Below are 3736 nucleotides of genomic sequence, written 5' to 3' on the forward strand. Positions count from 1 at the left end.
TTTTGACTGGACTACAGCAATGCAATATACTTGGGCATGAAGTCTTCAGTAGTGTTTAGGAAACTGCAGTGTCTCTTCCCCCCACTACACAGGCTACCACAAGCACATCACACCTGTTCTCCACTCTCTACACTGGCTTCCCATAGAATTTTTAATTGAGTTCAAGGTCTCAGTCCTTCTCTTCAAAGCACTCAACCGTCTGCAACCAGGGTATTAACTAAAGCTCCAGTGTGAAGACCCTAGTTGAACAGGAGCTCTCAACAATAAGAATAAAGCTCGTCTGCACAGGAGCCCAAACTTTCTCTGCAGGATGGGCCAAGACTGTGGAATGAACTCCACCAGGAACCAAGCACCATAACACACCTCACCATCTCCTGCTCCAAGTGCAAGATGCATTTCTTTGACCTCGCCTTCTCTAATAAACTTATAGCAGGGTGTGTGTGTGTTTATGTATATGTAGATATAATTTTAAAAAAATCCCCTACAAGACCAACTACTGCATACACTTCTCCATTGGGGAAAGGATAAGAGAACACACACGACAGATGTTAGTCATATTGCTTAACGCCGTTCTGGAAGGTGTTCAATACTAACGTGGTGTAAAAACCTATATAGAATAGAATGACACCACACACACGTTTCCTGGCTCACGGTCACTCATCCAAAGAAAAATCACTCCACCAGGCCCCCAATTTTGGCTCTCTGTTCAGTTTAAGTGGCAACCTTTTTCTGCCCTGGTCTCCTGAGTGAAGTCAACTCATGGATTAGTTCCCTGTTTGCCAGAAATCAGCCTTTATACCCTGGTATTAGATACACCTGGAAGTTGTTGCTAGTATTTTCCACCATCGTATAGTAGCAATGGCGGCAACAGTTAGTGTGTAAGGATGGAGCACTTGAGGCTGCTGGCATTCCAAACTCCATTTCATGCAGCCGTGGACTGAACAGGATTACATGATGTAGGACTTAAAGTGCCGTCAGTCACCTGGCCCCCTTTCTATGGTGTTGCTACAACTCATGTAGCTACAGTGGTGGGAAATGTTAGCAAAAATGTATTGTTTTAGACACAGCCAAAATGTGTTAGCTCTGCGAACCTAGACCAAATTCCAACTCAGGGACATTATGTAACATATTTATACATTTCCTACCTAAAATATCTAGTTTTAATGAAAAAAATCTTTCATTTGATCTTGTTAAAAAAAATCCAAGATTGGTTTGTGTTGCTGGTATAGACTAAATGCTTTCCCTAATAGCATAACAGGCTTAAAATTTCACTTAAAATACCACAAGTGATCAAAAATCTAGAAACTAAGAACTATTGGTGGTATGTTTATTTGCTTTCAGCAGCCAAAATGTTTCTTCCATCTACAGAGCTGGGATGATTGTAATTGTGCTGCACTGGAAATTTGGCCTCCCTGCAAAACATGGGGATGCTGGAGGTTAGCAGAATCTTTGCTTTACAGAGACCAATCTGATAAATGAGTGAAACTTGGATCATCAATTCATTATGTTTTAAAAATGCAGAGACTGTCTGCTAATATATGAATGTTTTGGGGAAAAAAAAGCATACACAATACTGTAATGGCTTTGGCTAAAGTGTGGCAAACTAGCCTGAATTCACATGAGCAGGCTCGACAAAATATCTGTGTAGACATTTTTACAGCCACCTTCTCCCCAACACAGGATCCCACAAACCACAATACTGGAACTAAACAAAATGTAGATGACATCACTATTACTATTATGTATATTACTGAGAACAGAATCCCATTGTATTGGGCATTGTACAAACACACTGTCTGTGCCCTGAAGAGCTTAATAGTTTAATAGCCAGTAAAGACAAATAGCTAACACTTTTGAATAGTCTGAGTGGACTTCAACGCGTGCTAAAGTGGTTGAGTTGAACCCTAATCTCCACACCGGCTTTACCTCAACCATCTTAACATGTGTTAAGGTCAGTGTGGCTTGTCTCCACTAACCTGTTACAATTTGTTAGTTAACACTTGTTCACTAACAGGTTCTAACAACATGCCTTTTGCACTAATTTAGAGTCCTTGGTTTCCAGATTGCTCTGCCCACAGGACGTGCCTCTCTGCTGCTGAGTTTCACCTTAAACATCAGGCTAGAAACCTGCATGGGAGAGCAGGTCTGCTGGGATTACACCCGGAAGGAGGCAGAGGGGGAATCATCCTGGAGGCAGAGTGGAACAAAGCAGAGATGGACTGGCCACAGTGGTTAGGGAGGCAGAGAGACAGAGGGCATCAGCTACAATGGTTGGAGGACAAAAATGAGGATTTGAAAACAAGCACACGCAGGGTTAATGTTACTTAAGAGATGTACACTAAAAGCTAGCGACTATATTTGAAAATAACATTTTATGTTAATTTGTCTCACAAACATGCAAATAAAACTCCATTCCCTTCTGACCTAGTCCTTTTCCATTTGGCAAACCTGTTACTTTGGCAGAAGTAACACTGAGTGGGAAAAAATAGAGACATTAATTTCTCTGATTTAGTTGGGGATTGGTCCTGCTTTGGGCAGGGGGTTGGACTGGATGACCTCCTGAGGTCCCTTCCAACCCTGAGATTCTAGGATTCTCTGTCTGTGCATTACTATTGGACACCAGTGCTAAATATGCATGAGTACAGGGCCCATCTGTGTGCTAGCAAACTCCTGAGCATGCTACTCGTTGTTTCTCCTTTGTATGTAGCAGGAGTTCACCACTACAAAACACTAGGGAGTGTTCTGGTAGGCAGGGCACATCCTATCATTGCAGCATTTCAGTGAACATGGCAGAAATTTATTCTTGGCAAGAGAGTAGTGCATTAAAAATAACAGGAGAATCTGGCAGGTTATATTAATTCAAATGCAAGTCAGAATTGGGACTGAGACAAGTTTGCAGCATCCCTTTTAAATATGTTATTAATGAACAAACACCTGCCCAAAAGCTGCCTTTCCCACTGTCAGCTGCTAGGAAGAAGGGGAATTGCACTTTTCAGTAGAGCACAGTCTCCGGAACCTGGTGTGGTGGCGCTTCCCCATTGTGAGGAGATTGCGCTATGGCTAATAGATAATGGTCATCAGATGACACTCAAGAATATGCAGCCTAGTACCTGAGTTTTATACAATCAATAAAACTTCCCACTGTGCATTGCAAAGGGCTTCCGCTGTGCAGCTCCTGATATTAACTCTTAATACACATCATTCCAATCAGCCTTTGCTGAAGTTAAAGCTATCCCTCTGCCTCTAGGCAGATAGGAAAGAAAGGGAGCTTCATTCTTTTTCTCTCCTTGCCTCCCACAACTTGCTCTCTTTCCTCTGCCCCGCTATCAAATATGGCAACATTGCCTCTTGTTCCCACCCAACCTGATGGCCCCTTCCCACCTTAGAAGACTTGTCCACATTTGAAAATGTGTGTCATGTTTAAACACCATTGGAGCCTTCGAGCCAATTGAGCTGATGTTGAACAGACTTCGCAGTCAGTGTACACAAGGACAGATAATACAGTAGAACATCAGAGTTACCAACACCTCGGGAATGGAGGTTGTTCGCAACTCTGAACAAAACGTTATGGTTCTTTCAAAAGTTTTCAACTGAACGTTGACTTAATACAGCTTTGCAGAAGAAAAATGCTGCTTAATTTTAATCTTAATTTAAATGAAACAAGCATAGAAACAGTTTCCTTACCTAGCCAAATAATTTTAGTAGTTTAACACAATACTGTACTGTATTTGCTTTT

The sequence above is a fragment of the Terrapene carolina genome, unplaced genomic scaffold, assembly GCF_002925995.2.
Source record: "Terrapene carolina triunguis isolate 2854851 unplaced genomic scaffold, T_m_triunguis-2.0 Scaffold182, whole genome shotgun sequence".
NCBI lineage: Eukaryota > Metazoa > Chordata > Testudines > Emydidae > Terrapene > Terrapene triunguis.